At 47.1% G+C, this 15,645-nt stretch overlaps 1 long non-coding RNA gene across 1 annotated transcript in view; it reads right to left on the bottom strand.

The window, feature by feature from the left end:
- LOC119967071 overlaps positions 1 to 15,645 on the bottom strand; it is a 257,520-nt gene that overhangs the window by 38,184 nt on the left and 203,691 nt on the right. Inside the window, exon 3 of the long non-coding RNA XR_005460910.1 lies at positions 2,254 to 2,315. This is a non-coding gene — a long non-coding RNA (uncharacterized LOC119967071). The remainder of the gene's footprint in view (positions 1 to 2,253; positions 2,316 to 15,645) is intronic.

The raw sequence follows: 15,645 nt of genomic DNA, 5'->3' as shown, positions 1-15,645 counted from the left end.
AAACATTCGAGGTCAAGACTGGAGTCAAGCAGGAAAGTGTCATCGCCCCCACAATTTTCTTCATCACCACCATCCTTCACCTTGTCAAGAGAAAGTTTCCCAGTGGAGTGAACCATCTGCAGGATGGACGTAAAACCTTTCAACCTGAACCGGTTAAAATCCAACAAGAAAGTGACACTGACATCGCTGGTGGAACTTCAGTATGTGGATGGCATCACCATCTCCACTCTCTCAGAGGAGAATCTCCAGGCCATGCTTGACACCTTCACAGAAACATACCAGAGAATCGGCCTCAGCCTCAAGTCAAGAAGATTCAAGTGCTTTATCAACCCATCCCAGAGTAAGATCCAGTCTCTATCTCCATCAAGGTCAAGGGAGAAACCCTCCCAAATGTGGAACATTTCCCATTCCTGGAATGCCACCTCTCCGCAAAGACTGACATTGATGCGGAGATCCAACATTGTATCCAATCTGCGAGCACCTCCTTCAGGAGCCTAAGGATGAGAGCCTTTGATGACTGCGACATCCATGCTGACACCAATATCCTCATGTACAAGGCCTCCCAGCCCTTCTATATGGCTTGGACTATATACAGGCCTCAAGGCCCTGGAGAGGTACCATCAACGCTGTCTGAGATGGATACTTCGCATCAGCTAGGAGGACAGGTGTACATCAGTGTTCTTGAAGTAGACAAAAGCATTAGCATCAAGGCCGTGAACAAGCGAGACCAACTCTGCTGCGCCGTCCATGTGCTTAGGATGTCAGACTCGTGATTGCCAAAGCAAATCTTCTTTGTCCAGTTCAAGGAAGGCATCCAAACAAGAAAAGGACCTAGGAAGCGCTTCAAAGACACCTCGAAGGCTTACCTCAAGAACTTGCAACATAGACCTCAATGCCAGGGAGACCCTTGCTCAGAAGAGACCTACTTGCAGCAATCTGTGTTGCAGATGAGGCAATTCTTTGTCATATACCCGACTCACGGGAGTCCCAGTAACTGTAATAAGGGCGCTGTACAAACAAAACTACAGGTTGTGTCAGTGAGAGGGTTAATTACAGTAATACCTAGCAACCGCACCCAGGATAAAATGTGTTCATGCTGTGTTAGTCATCATACCAGTCCTACCAGTTGTTTCCAGCTCATGGGTAAATATATATCCAGTAAACACTATGCACGTCTCAGATATTCATCGCAGTGAAAGATGTGCAGCCCATGAACAGCTATTCACCAGCTAACAGTCTAGACGGCTCATTCAGTACAATTCATTGTTTACCTTCGGCACCTGCAATCCTGGCCAACAGGCACATGAGGTTCAACAGACCATTGTGACGAGATATATCTGAGACAACATGCATCTAAAATGGCTGTTATTCAATTTTGACCAGAAAACAACCACGGAAATTCGAACAGATGCAACAGTAGCAATAAATAAGCCTGATCCTTTTCTAACCCCTTTCACACGCCCTCCTTTGCCACTTCCACAACAACTGCTGTTGTTTCTGGGACGGTGAAACCAATCCGATACAAAAGAAGATAGCTGCTACTTTGGGCGAACTCTCACTTCGCCCATGAGACGTGTTAGCGTGAAGGGATGTGCTGTTTCTATGAGCGAGGCCCATCCCTCTCCGGGATTCTTAACGAAAAAACAGTTCTGTTCGTTTCAACAACTTTGCAATTACTGTACCATTAAATCTCGCCGCTGGCAATATTTGAACCTGATAAAGGTTGAAAACATTTTGTGATGGCTTTAGTGCTGAGAAAGTAGAAATCTGATTTGCACTATGTTTCATACAGGCTAATTTCCAGATCAAATAGAACCCTGATCTAGGAGTGTTTGAATTTAAGTCGCACAACCACTTCCTTAGCCACAGCCTCTGTACTCAGACCGAATTCACAGACTATATTTCAACTGCACTCTCCCAGTTCTGAATTATCAATGTTTAGAACAAGTGCCAAGCCACACTTGCATCAGAATTTAACCACATACCTGATGAAAATGATACTCTACCTGGCATCTTTAAATTGACAAGTTTTAAAAGAAAATAACACTTCTGATGTAACAAGTTTGTAAAGTAAATTAAATTGAAAAAAAACAAGGAACCAGAGAACATTCTTCACTTGCACTCTTAAAATAGGTGCAAGTACTACAACTTTATTGCTTCATTTGTTTTAACATGCACAGATCTCTAAACTGAGTACTGACTCCACTGCAACAATTTTACGAGCCTTCTTGCAACCGTGGCTATTTGCCTTACCTGGCTGCTTCAAACAATCTGGCATCTTTCATTCAGGCCCTCTTAGTTCATCCTTGGCAAATCTGTAAAAGTAGTTTGGAAGTGGGTGTCAGCCTGGAAAACTTATGAGAACAATATCTAATGTCTCATCACGTTAATCTGGCAACATTAATTACTTATCATTTGCAACGGTAGTCAAATCTACTGGTAATCGAAAGGGAGGAAAGGAAGACAAAACTCATTTTCTTTTCCCCAATTAAGGGGCAATTTTGTGCGGCCAATCTACCTACGCTGCACATCTTTGGGGTTGTGGGCGTCAGACCCATGCAGACACGGGGAGAATATGCAAACTCCACATGGGCAGTGACGTGGAGCCGGGATCGAACCCGGGTCCTCGGCGCCGTGAGGGAGCAGTGCTAACCAATGCGCCACCGTGCCGCCCTGACAAAATTCAATTCTAAAAACTGCAATGTTAAATTTTCTGTACCTTTAAACGTAATTATTAATAATGGAGAGGGTGGAGGGAAACATGCTTTCTAGTGAGGGATAAAGTTTTGTATTTATTCAAGTGATAGATTGTCATTTGAAAAAAGGCAAAATATTGCAGGTGCTGGAAATCTGAAATAAAAACAGAAAATGCTGGATAAACTCAGCAAGTCTGGCAGCATCTGGGGAGGGAAATAGGGTTTCATGCTGGCGGGAGCTTCTAGTCCCGCTAATGGCAAACCCCTGCCATGGGTTTTCCAATAGCGGGCTGGTGGTGGATTCAATGGGAAATCCCATTGGCAGCGGTAGGGCCAGAAGATCTCACCTCCGGCCAATGGCGGGGCCGCCTCCGGAAACCGAGACGCTGCCAGACCTCCTGATCTAATCCAGCAATTTTTGTTTTTATGTGAGACATTGTCATTGCTTCGCATGCAATAAGTCCCCTACTTTGAGCATCCATTTTATGATAGAGCTGTGTAAATGCAAGGCTCTTCTATCCAACGTTAGTATTAAATGGTGTCCATTGGGTGCAACACGAGTTAGATCATCTCAGACAGTGAAATTTCAAATCCAATAACGACACTAAAAATAATCATGAATGCTGACTGATTGGACGGCTTGGTAGCACAGTGGTTAGCACTGTTTCCTCACAGTGCCAGGGACCCAGGTTCGATTCGTGGCTTCGGTCACTGTCGCTGCGGAGTCTGCATATTCGCCCTGTGTCTACATGGGTTTTCTCCGGGTGCTCCGGTTTCCTCCCACAAGTCCCGAAAGACTTGCTGTCAGGTGAATTGGATATTCTGAATTCTCCCTCTGTGTACCCAAACAGGCGCTGGAGCATGGCGACTAGGGGATTTTCACAGTGTTAATTGCAGTGTTAATGTAAGCCTACTTGTGACACTAATAAAGATTATTATTATCATAAAACCTTGACTAGGTCAAGGATGCCTTCAGGGACATAGATACGTAGAAAATAGGAGCAGGAGGATGCCTTTTGGCCCTTCGAGCCTGCTCCGCCATTCATCACGATCATGGCTGATCATCCAACTCAATAGCATAATCCTGCTTTCTCCCCATAGCCTTTGATCCCATTCTCCCCAAGTGCTATATCCAGCCGCTTCTTGAATATATTCAAAGTTTTAGCATCAACTACTTCCTGTGGTGATGAATTCCACATGCTCACCACTCTTTGTATGAAGAAATGTCTCCTTATATCTATCCAAAATGGTTTACTCTGAATCCTCAGGCTGTAACCCCTGGTTCTGGACACACCCATCATTGGTAACATCTTCCCTGCATCTACCCTGTCTAGTCCTGTTAGAATTGTATAAGTCTCTATGAGATCCCCCCTCATTCTTCTGAACTCCAGCGAGAACAATCCCAGCCTAGACAATCTCTCCTCATATGACAGTCCCGCCATCCCTGGAATCAGTCTGGTAACCCTTCGCTGCACTCCCTCCAGAGCAAGAACATCCTTTCTCAGAGAAGGAGACCAAAACCGTACACAATACTCCAAGTGTGGCCTCACCAGGGCTCTGTACAACTGCAGCAATATATCCCTGCCTCTATACTCAAAATCTCTTGCAATGAAGGCCAACATACCATTAGCCTTCTTTACCGCTTGCTACACCTGCATGCTTACCTTCAGCGACTGGTGCACAAGGACACCCAGGTCCCGCTGCACACGCCCCTCTCCCAATTTACAACCATTCAGGTAGTAATCTGCCTTCCTGTTTTTGCTTCCAAAGTGAATAACCTCACTCTTATCCAAATTATACTGCATCTGCCATTGATTTTCCCACTAGCCCAACCTGTCCAGGTCTTGCTGTAGGATCCCTGCATCCTCGTCACAATTCACCCTCCCACCTAATTTGGTATCATCTGCAAATTTTGAGATGTTATATTTTGTTCCCTCATCCAAATCATTAATACATATTGTGAATAGCTGGGGTGCCCAGCACCGATCCCTGTGGTACCCCACTAGTTACTGCCTGCAAATTTGAAAAGGACCCATTAATCCCTACTCTTTGTTTCCTCTCTGCCTTTTCTATCCACTCAATACATTTCCCCAATCCCATGCGCTTTAATATTGCACGAGAACCTGGACCACTTATTCATTCTTGCCTACAGATGACTCCAATCCTACACTTTGCGGTTGACTATTAATGCCCTCTACTATGATCTAGTGAGACACTTTTGTAAGAACTCATTCTAAAGGAGGTGCAGCACCATTCTCTCATTCCACTAGGGCAATGAAGTATGAGAAATAAATATCAGCCCTGTCACTCGGAAAGGGTATCATTTTGAGGATGTCTTGCACATGCATTGTTAACAGTGTATGACCAAGGATTACTTTATATTGGGAAATAGTTTTTCAAAAAGCAGATCATATGACACAAACAAGTTGTTTGATGTTTGAAACATGACTCACGACCTGTATTTCCTCTGCTACTCCTTTCCTGTTTTGAACAAATAGGAACTCTAGCAGAATTGCTGGACATTCTGAAGGGTAATGCAAATCAGATTGGAACTATTTTATTACTTCCAAACAGTCAGATGTCATCAACTACGGCAAGAAATGTGTCGTGAAGCCCAATTGCACAGCAAAAACTTGCATCTCTAGAGAGTGCCCAGAATTTAGTAAAATGTCTCAAGGCGCTTCACAGGAATTATCAAGCACAATTTGACATTGATAATGTAATATCAGGACAAGTGACCAAAGACAAGGACAAAGAGGTAGCAAACTCTTGAAGGAAGAGGGAATTCCAGAGCTTAGGTCCTGAAGGCCCAGCTGCCAATGGTAGAGTAATTAAAATCCGAGATACACCAAAATTCCATATTGGAGGAATGCAGAGTTCCCGAAGGAATATAGTGCTGGGGGAAGTCATTTTAGAAAGCGTAGGGAAAGACCATGGGCTAGATTTAAAGGAGTGCCGTGATCCCCGTGCTCCAGCTAAAAAGTCAAGGGAGAGCCAACCCCACCCCGAGATCAGCATCAAGTGGGTGGACGTGGGGCCTCTGCCCGTATCTGGGAAGGATGTCCCATCTCAGAGACTTACTAACCACTCGAATGGCTGGCAGCTCTCAAGGCCCAGCAGCGCCGCCAGGAGCGTTGGCCACTGCTGGGACTATAGCAGTCCCAAAATGGCAGAGCCCAGACTCAGAGGTAGGCCTGGAGTTCCATGGCAAGCCTGGAAAGCCCCATGGCGAAGGGTTTGGGGGGGGGGGGGGGGGGGGCGGTATGAGAGGCCAGAAGGGGAGGGTTAAAAGAGGAGGAGGAAGAATTACCTTGGGAGGAGGCCTTCCAATTTGTCCAGGCCTGCAATCGAGGTGCCCCCACTCCCTTTTCCCGACACCAACACACACAGCTGAAACTGCCGGGCTTCCCACCCCACCCAATTCCCACCACCGTTAAATGACTCATGCCAAGGTGTGGCCTTGAAGTGGCCACTTGAGGGATTCAGTAGGCCACTCGCTGGCTCCCCCTGCCTCACGTCTAATGCTGGGAGGGTGCCACATTGGGCGGACAAGATGCCCAGTCAATTATAGGTGCCCCACCCTGTCATCAAACCCACCAGTGGGGGAGTATTAAACCCAGCCCCGTGAAGAGACTGAATGTTTTGATGAAAATTTAAAATTTGCTGTTGAATTGGTAAGTCAGTGAGCAGAGGTGTAGTGGGTGAATGGGACTTGATGCAACTTAGGATACAATGCAGGTGGGAGACTTTTGGATGAGCTCAAACATATGAAAATGGGAGTCTGGTCAGGAGAGCATTGGAATGGCTGAGTCTGGAGGTAACAAACAATTTGATGAGTATTGCAGTTGCTGCTCGGTGGGACAGGCGTAGAGACAGGGCGATGTTATGGAAGCAGAAATAGGCGGTCTTAGTTAATAAAGCGGGCATGCTTCATTAATAAATCAGAAACTCAGCTCAGGGTCAATGGGACATTAGTGAATGGTCTGCTTCAGCCTGAGACAGTGGCCAGGAAGGACAATGCAATCGATAGTTAAAGGACGGGGTTTGTAGTGGGAGCTGAAAATAATGCCTTTCTACCTTGGGGCAGCAGGGTAGCATGGTGGTTAGCATAAATGCTTCACAGCTCCAGGGTCCCAGGTTCGATTCCCGGCTGGGTCACTGTCTGTGTGGAGTCTGCACGTCCTCCCCCTGTGTGCGTGGGTTTCCTCCGGGTGCTCCGGTTTCCTCCCACAGTCCAAAGATGTGCGGGTTAGGTGGATTGGCCATGCTAAATTGCCCGTAGTGTCCTAATAAAGTAAGGTTAAGGGGGGGGGGGGGGGGGGGGGGTTGTTGGGTTACAGGTATAGGGTGGATACGTGGGTTTGAGTAGGGTGATCATGGCTCGGCACAACATGGAGGGCCGAAGGGCCTGTTCTGTGCTGTACTGTTCTATGTTCTATGTTCTACCACATGCAGTTGAACTGCATGACTACTAATTGAAATATAGGTTTCACTCTATCCAGCATGATTATCATTCTGAGTAGGAAGTTTGGCGCTAACTCAAATAACTAGCAACATAGGAAGGTGGCCATTTTGCTACTTGGGCCTGTTCTGTCAGTTAATGAACTCATGGCTGACCTTAGACTGGGGCGGCACGGTACCACAGTGGTGAGCACAATTGCTTCACTGTGCCAGGGTCCCAGGTTCGATTCCCGGCTTGGATCACTGTGTGGAGTCTGCACGTTCTCCCCGTGTCTGAGTGGGTTTCCTCCGGGTGCTCCAGTTTCCTCCCACAAGTTCCGAAAGACGTGCTGATAGGTAATTTGGACATTCTGAATTCTCCCTCTGTTTACCCGAACAGGCGCCAGAATGTAGCGACTAGAGGCTTTTCACAGTAACTTCATTGCAGTGTTAATGTAAGCCTACTTGTGACAATAAAGATTATTATTAACTCCAAATACCCAACTTTGCCCCTTTCCCTTAATATCTGTGGATGACAGAAACCTCTCCATCTCAGATGTAAAATTAGCAATTGGTCTAGTGTCCATTTGGGGGAGAGAGTGTTTCCTAAACAACTTCACTCCTGAAAGGTCGAGCTCCAATTTTCAGGGTATACTCCCTAGACCTAGATTCTCCAACCAGTGGAAATAGTGCCTCTGAATCTACCCAATCAGTTCCCCATTAATATCTTGACAACTTTATAAAATCTCTAATTTATCTCTAAATTCCAGACAATACCACCCTACCTGTTTCGGTTGACCTTGTGATTTCACCTTTGGAATCTAAGCATCGCCCTGGTAAATCTATGCTGCACACCTTCAAAGGCTGACATTATCTGGTGATATCCCCCCCCACCCACCCACCTCATCAACCAAAACATTCATGATACAGAACCCTGGCAACTGGCCTTGCAATTACTCAAATAATGATGAACTCAATACAGGACAACATCCTGTAGGTGATAAGTAATATAGATGCTCCAATGGGTATTACAATTGCCAAGTTGGCCACCATCAGAATCCTGGGTGTCACCATTGACTAGAAACTCAACTGGGCCAACCAGATAAATACTGTGGCCACAAAAGCGGGTGTCAGGGCAGGGAATATTGTAGTGGTATTGTCACAGGACTAGTAATCCAGAGACCCGGAGTAATGCTCTGGGGACCCTGCTTTTAAATCCTAGCATGGAAATTTGAATTCAATAAACAAAAAACTGTAAGTAAAAGTCTAATGATATTGCCGATTGTTGTAAAAAACCATCTAGTTCACTAATGTCCTTTAGGGAAGGAAATCTGCCATTCGACATGTGACTCCAGATCCACAGCAATGTGGTTGACTCTTTGCTGCCTTCAGGGAAGGGCAATAAATGCTGGCCCAGCCAGCGATGCCCACATCCCATGAGCAAATAAGGTCTGAGTCTGGATATTCTGTGGCAAATGACTCATCTGCTAATTGCTCAAAGTCTTTCCACTTACAAGGCACATGAGGAGTATGATGGAATACTTGCTTGGACGAGTGCCGCTGCAAAAACAGTCAAGCAATACAACCTCATTCAGGCCAAAGCAGTCCAGCTGGTTGGCAGCCCAACCATCAACTTAAACATCCACTCCCTCCTCCAGAGACACGGCTGCAGTGTGTACCATCCTACAGGATGCTCCGTAGCAATCCCGAGACTTCTTCGACAGCACCTTCCAAACCCACAATCTGTAACAGCCATCTGGAATGCCGAGGGAAATAGGTACGTCAGCTCAAACTTCACTTCCTGAGTTGGAAATATATTGCTGTTCCTTCATGGCCATTGGGTCAAAATCTTCCAGCTCGTCGCCCAACATGTGGGAGTACAATCCCCCCATGGACTGCAGTGGTTCACAAAGGCAGTCCTCCATTACCTTCCCAAAGGCAACTAGGGTTGGTCAAAATGCTGGCATTGCGCACGTGCAAACATACTGACAATGAACATAACAAGAATGTCCAGAGTAGAGAGACACACATATAAAGGCAATTCTCTGATTCCACACTCATAAAAGGGAAACCAGGGGTGAGATTCTCCATTTGGCGATTTCATAATCAGCAATGGGGTGGAGAATCCATTTTTACGACGGAATCGGGGGCGGCGCCTGCTTTGCACAGGTTTTGCATGCTTCGCCCCCTCCGAAACAGCATCATCGTGGCACGCGGTGCACGCCATTGGGATGGCTTCAGGGTGTCACCTGAAGTCCTCCACTGATGGGCCAAGTTCACGATGGCGCTGGGGGATGTGTGGTCCCAGCCGTGTGGCAACTTGGCGTAGCAGCTGCGGACTGTGTCCAGCGTCGCCATAGTCGGGTGGGAGCCGTGCTGCTGGCCACGGGGTCTTCCACGAAGGCTGGGGAGGACTGGTTGGGGGGTGGGGGTGAGGGGGGGGGGGGGTGGCCAGGGGGGCACTATCTGGCAGGCCGTGTCCATGCACGGCCGGCACCAAGTTGTACGACGTGACCGCTGCAGGTCGCCACCGTGCGCATGCGTGGCCATGGACTTGCTAATTCTCCAGCCGATTATTTTGTGGAGGCCGGGCGTTCAACCCGTGGCGCAGCTGCTAGCCCCTCATCGGTCGCAGCATCGGTGAGGGGGCGCCACCGATTTTTTGCACGTAAACCGCCACGGATCCTCCGCACCTAGCCTCAGAGTCGGAGAATCTGGGTGAGTGGTTTACAACAGAGATATTTTTCCAACAGTCTAAGTTAAATTCTTGACTCATCCCCCTTTGATCATAGCTTGCCACTTCCAGATTTTAGATTCATCCCTATAGTGAGATTCCTGACTCCAATAGTTTTAAGGGAGAAAAATAGCAGTAGGGAGTCAGAGTACCATATCCATTGCATATTTTTACTTTTTAAATGTTGACTATTATTCAGCTTCTATTTTTATTCTGACATTAAGTTGTCCCCAGTAGACAGAATCTGCATTTTCAGGCATAGCCCGAAACAAGCAATAACACAGGGTCAATTCAGTTGCTGCATGAAAACATGATTATTGTTGGGTTGAAAGTACGGCATTGTTCAATATTACGCTATTGAGTCAGATGACTTTCAAACTTTCTTTTACAATGATTTTTGCAGAAAATAAAATACATTTCTGTCTTCTTCAATTAACCTCAATCTGAAACCCAAAGAACAAGTAGTGGCGAATTGAATGCAACATACAAGGTAAGACATGTTGTACTTATTTAATCGAGTGAAACGTTACAAGGTGCTTGGCAAGGGGGCAGGTCAGACTGAAGAGGAATTCAGAGAGATTGAAGGGAGGTAACTGCTGGGTTAGGTTTGTGGCAGTTTTAGAAGATACAGCGAGGCATTGGGGTTGTTGCAGTTGTTGTAGGAGAATTCTGGACCTCGCCGTTAAGGCTGAAGGATAGTATTGATTTCAATATCAATTCAAGTAGTCACAACAATTCGTTTTCAGCACAAGACTTCTCTCAACGTATTCAACACCGTTCTATTTCTGTGCGTCCATTGAGCAAGCTGGACAGCAAGGTTAAACGGGTTGAGTATCCCATGGTTGAAATTCTGAAATTTGAATAGCTCAGAAATCTTTTTCAGCATCGGCTGTTCCCAGCACCGTGTCCCGTTCCTGTGGCCAAACACACGTTTGTGTGTGTTTCCTTCCAATTGACGGCACGGGTTTGTTGCAGCAAAAGAGTTGAACCTGGTATCTGATCCCCTGTCGGGAGGGAAGCTGCGTAACCACCACCACCAAACCCCCCCCCCCCCCCCCCGGGTCAGACACAGCACCGACCGGCGACTCCGAGCTTCTTTGCAGCTTGGTACTTCCAAAATTTGAAAAATTCCGGATTCCGAGACACACTCGGCCCACAGCATTTTGAATAAGGGATACTCACTCAACCTGCACTGAGAAACATGTTCAAGGTGATGGGCAGGAGGTTTAGGGGGGATTTGAGGGAAAACCTTTTTACCCAGAGGGTGGTGACGGTCTGGAACGCACTGCCTGGGAGGGTGGTAGAGGCGGGTTGCCTCACATCCTTTAAACTGTACCTGGATGAGCACTTGACACGTCATACAATTCAAGACTATGGGCCAACTTGTGGGCAGCACGGTAGCACAAGTGGTTAGCACTGTGGCTTCACAGCGCCAGGGTCCCAGGTTTGATTCCCCGCTGGGTCACTGTCTGCGTGGAGTCTACACATTCTCCCCGTGTGTGCGTGGGTTTCCTCCAGGTGCTCCGGTTTATCTGGGGCCGGTTTAGCTCACTGGGCTAAATCGCTGGCTTTTAAAGCAGACCAAGCAGGCCAGCAGCAAGGTTTGATTCCCGTACCAGCCTCCCCGGACAGGCGCCGGAATGTGGTGACTAGGGCCTTTTCACAGTAACTTCATTGAAGCCTACTCGTGACAATAAGCGATTTTCATTTCATTTCATTTCACAGTCCAAAGACGTGCAGGTTAAGTGGATTGGCCATGATCAATTGCCCTTGGTGACCAAAAAAGGTTAGGAGGGGTTATTGGGGTTACGTGCAGACTCCGCTCAGACAGTGACCCAAACCAGGAATCGAACCTGGGACCCTGGAGCTGTGAAGCAACTGTGCTAACCACTGTGCTACCGTGCTGCCATGGGTTGAGCGTGGCCAATCTACCTAACCTGCACATCTTTGGAGTTATAGGGGGTGGGGGCGCTGAGACCCATACAGACATGGGGATAAAGTGCAAACTCCACACAGACAGTGACCCGGGCTGGGAACGAACCTGGGTCCTTGGCATCATTAAGCAGCAGTGCTAACTACTGCGCCACCATGCCGCTCTAATGGTTTGCAATTTCAGAATCAGCCTAATTGCTGTGAATCTGGAGTCACATCCAGACCACGTATGGATGGCAGATTTCCTTCCCTGAAGGGCATTCATGACCCGGGCGGGTTCATAGTCATTAGACTTAATTCCAGACTTTTATTGAATTCAAATTTCATCATCTGCTGTTGTGGGATTTGAACCCGGAGGATTACCTTGGGTCACTAGTCCAGCGACAATACCACTACACCACCAACTCACCGATGTTTCTTCAACAACTTGTTCACTAACATTACACACCTTGTGCCGCATCAGGAACAGGAATTGTCACTACTGCCTCTGAAGCTGCCCCTGTAACCGCTACAGAATTGATTTGTTATTTACTTGTACATGGGATCCTTAGCATTGCTGATACTGTTGGAAGCCTCTGATGATAGAGTATACTAAGCTTGTCTGCAGCATATCGTTAAAATTTAATCTGAACATTACTCTTGTCCCGCTGTCCTTGCCTTTTAGTGACGTGACCAAAATCAAAGGCCGTCAGTTCCAGGATTTATTTTTTTTGGAGTCATGCAGTATTAAAGGAAACATATGGGGAAATTGCAGATGCATTAGTCATAGTTTGCCAAAACACGCTGGTTCGGGAATTGTGCCTTTAGATTGGAAACTTACAATTGTCGCTCCAGCGTTTCAGGAAAGAGGGAGTGGGAAACCAGGAGAATACAGATCACTTGAATGCTAGTCACGGGGAACACACTGGAATCCATCATCAGGGAGGCAATGACTGAGTTTTTGAACAAACACCAGGTAGTCAGGGAGAGTCCCAGTGGATTTGTGAAGTGTAGGTCATGTCTGAATAATCTAGTTGAATTTCGGAGGAAGTCACCACCATAATGAGTGTGCATGAGTGTTGTCTTTATGGACTTTTCTGACGATACTTGCTGAAGTTTCACACAACTTTCACAACTTGAGGTAACCTTGTGACAGGGGTGTGGTGATTGGTTTGGAGGTGGGGAACGGATAACGGGAATGTGGTCGGATTGGTGGCATTTGACAACTGATGGCCCTGAGGAATTTGAACGGGGACTGTGATTGAAGGAACAGTGTAATTATAATACCCAAGTTTGCAGGTGATAGTGAGCAAAAAGGCCCAGTGAGTTGTGTAAATGATACAGGGAGGTACAAAGAGATGCAAATCACTAAAAGTTACAGGTACAAAAGGTAATCAAAAAGGATGATAGAAAGGTGGGCTTGACCTCAAAGTTGGTTGGAATACAAAAAGAGAGAAGTTATACTTCAGTTGTACAGAACACTGTTTTGGCCACAAAATCTCAGGAAGGATATAATAGCTTTGTAGTGGAGGCACCGTGCAAATTCACCAGCATTGTACCAGGGATTTAGTGGGTTAAATTGCAAAGGACAGCTTGGATAAACCTATGTAGTATTCATTTGAATTTAGAAAGGCGACTTGTTCGAAATGATAAAATGATTTGGAACAGTAGGCACAAAGGCACAAGTAAAAGCAGAAAAAGCTGGAAATACTCAGTAGGTCAGCTAGCATCTGTGGAGGCAGAAGCAGAGTTAATAGACGGGATTTTACTGACAGCTTCCAATCGGCTTCTTGTAATTGGCCTTACGTGACCGTTTACGCTCATTTGTTGGCGACCGGCCCTTACGGGTAGGTAACCCTGCCAACGCTAATCCCATCCCTGGGGAAAGAGTCCTGAGGCAGGATGATGAGGAAATGATGTACTGCCCTGAGTAAATATCCTGCCCTGTTAACTGTTTATCTCTCTCCACAGATGTTGCCTGAGAATTTCCAGCATTTTCTGTTTTTATTTCAGATGTCCAGCATCTGTAGGATTTTGCTTTTGCTATTGTAGTAATTCAGGAGATATGAAGATAAAGGTTGAATGAGATTTATTTTAACTCAAAAGTTAAGACCCACCTGCGGCATACAACACTGGTGTCCCATCCCGGGACTAAAAGGAACTCCCAGTCTGGGAATAGGATGGTACTTAAAGGGCTCGATAGCGAATCCCAGCTGGACAGGCCTCTGCCCATTACTATGGGGACTCACACTCCACGAGCCCCATGGGGAGATCAATGAGTGATCCCTTGTGAGGATCATCACGGGTAGAGATAAGGGGCTGTAGTCTCTGTTCCTGAGGCTGTGCCGGCGGGAACGGAGAATCCGGGTGAGTTTCATGACAGGAAAATGAGGACAAATCCCTCACCGATTCCGGTACCGGTGAGGAGCTAGCACCGGCGCCGCGTGAAACTCCCGCGGATCGTGCCAAAAACGTCCGGCGAATCGGCGTGTCCCGAACCGCACATGCGCAGGGCTGGCGACCTGCACCAATTGTGCTGTAAAACATGGCGCTGGCAGTGCTCGAACCCTAACCTGCCAACGGCGACCCCACAGCCCATCTCCTGCCACTCCCCTCAGCCCTAGCAAATGTCCCCCTGGCGAGCGGCATGGATCCCGGACAAGCGTGGCGGCGCTGGACACTGCCCGCAGCTGGCACATCAGGTTCCCGACCGTTGGGACCACACGTGGCCCGCGGCCTTAGGAACCCGGCGAATCGGGTGGTGGAGCACGGCTAGTGGGCCAGCCGATGACGCGCCAAGGCGTGCGCCCCGATGACGCTGGTCTGGAGGGAGAGGAGTGTGGCGGGCCAGCATCAAACCAGCGCCGGCCTGATTCCAGCATCAGAATCCATTCTACGCCCAATCACCCATCATGATTTCGGTGTCGGGCTACGGAGAATCCAGCCCAAGGTATTTCCTCTGGTGGAGACATCTGGGAGTGTTACCAAATTTAGAGGTGAGTGTTTCAGGAGCGAAATCAGGATGCACTTTTTCTTTTTCCCAAAGTAGCATAGATGCTGGGTCAATGAAAGCTGGGAGCTGAGCAGCATGTAGTTAGGTTTTCTGATGAAACAAAGTTAGGTGGGAAAGAAAGCTATGAGGAGGATGCAAAAAGATTTGGATAGGTTAAGTCGCCATGGCCGATGGAACACACGTGGAGAAATGGGAAATGTTCCGCTTTGGTGGGAAAACCAGAATGTTTTTTATATAGTGAGAAACTTGGTTGCTAATCACAGGAACATTGGAACAGGATAAAGCCAATTAGCCCCTCAAGCCTGTTCCAACAAGTGAGATAAATGCTGATCTGTGATCTAACCCCATTTGCCTACCTTCACCCCCAGCTAGTTATACAAAAATCTATTAATCTCAAATTTACAGTTGATCTTAGATCAGTTGCCTTTTGGCACAAGAGTGTTCCAAACTTCTATTAGTCTTTGAGTGCAGAAAAGTTTCCTTATTTCACCCTCATAAGGTCCAGCTCTAATATTGAGACTAGGCCCCAGGCGTAGACTCCCCAATCAGCAGGAATTCTTTCTCTCTATCCACCTTATTGGTTCCCCATAACACTTTGGAAACTTTGATCAAATGATCCCTTAAACTTCCAAATTCCAGGGAATACAAATCTAAGGGGTGGAATTTTCTGGCCCTCCCATTGCAGGATCTTCCAGTTCTACTTACGTCACCAGAGATTTGAATGGCTCATTGCATCTGCCAAGGGGAACAGCGAGGAAGGAAAATCGTGGCCCTAGTTTCTCGTCGTAATTTAACAGCAGTAGTCCAGGTTTCATTCTGGTAAATCTGCGCTGCGCTCTCTCCAAGGTCAA

The sequence above is a fragment of the Scyliorhinus canicula genome, chromosome 6 (genome assembly GCF_902713615.1).
Source record: "Scyliorhinus canicula chromosome 6, sScyCan1.1, whole genome shotgun sequence".
In the NCBI taxonomy this organism is placed as follows: domain Eukaryota; kingdom Metazoa; phylum Chordata; class Chondrichthyes; order Carcharhiniformes; family Scyliorhinidae; genus Scyliorhinus; species Scyliorhinus canicula.
Note: the sequence above shows the minus strand (reverse complement) of the source record. Positions and strands in the feature narration are given on the sequence as shown.